We start from the raw sequence: 1,050 nt of genomic DNA on the forward strand, positions 1-1,050 counted from the left end.
TTAAATTTCGTACGAGTTTACTCCAATAAAATGTTCATTTTTTTCTAAATAAAAAAGTTTGATTAAATCCTATTTAATCGTCTCTCGTGTGCGGTTTGTTTGTTTGTTTGTTGAATGCATTTCAGAAAGGACTTTTGGTCCTTTCGTTCTGATTCGAATGAAATGCAATTAACAGTCCTCATGCAGAATTGATTTAGTCTGACCTTAAATGGGGTCCCTTTGTTTAACGCTTCTCCTTTGTTTTAATTCGCCTTTGATGTACCAGGTTAACCACACTCACATGATGTTACGAGAATGGTCAAGGATAATATGTACAAATAAAATAAATCTTGGTAGATGATTTTGAAATTACCGAAGGATGAGGTTGTGTTCTAGTTGCAAATCTGATCAGTGTTTTATATATGTTTTTATATATTTTTATTTATTATTAGTGTTTGCTTATACACCTGTTTAAAATAAACTGTTCGTGAATAACCAATTGTTGACAAATCTCTTGAAACGGTTTTGGAAAACAAAAAAATGGATATGTGCAAACAAACAAGTTCTTAATGGCGTCTTTTGTGACTTATATGTATGTATAAATATTTTTGTATAATATGACATGTATATATATATATATATATTATATATATATATATTTATATATATATGTCTATATATAATAAATGTGTATAATTATAAAATCTAGTAGGCGCCCATTGACAGCTCATTAGTCCTGAGGCGTGTCCCGTGTTCATCTCAAAGTTTCAGATGGAAAAACAGGGACAGATTTTATACTCTTGAATTTTAAATTATTAACTTCCCGAAGAAGAAGTTTGCTAGAAAATCAACTTTGCTCATTGTTGTTTCTCAACGTTTGAAGACATTCTGATTTTTCAAAAACAGCTAGACCGATTTAAAAATTTTAAATTTACTTAATGAAGCTCAATAAAGGCTTGCAATGATGAAGTGTTTGAGAAAAAATCAGTTTGTAATTAATTAGACCTTACAGAGAGTTTATTGTTGAATCAAACTCCAAAAATTTAGGCCTGATTGAATAATATATATATT

This window comes from Ctenocephalides felis, unplaced genomic scaffold, assembly GCF_003426905.1.
Source record: "Ctenocephalides felis isolate EL2017-DRISC unplaced genomic scaffold, ASM342690v1 CF-g0.4_SCAFFOLD_01604, whole genome shotgun sequence".
Lineage (NCBI taxonomy): Eukaryota > Metazoa > Arthropoda > Insecta > Siphonaptera > Pulicidae > Ctenocephalides > Ctenocephalides felis.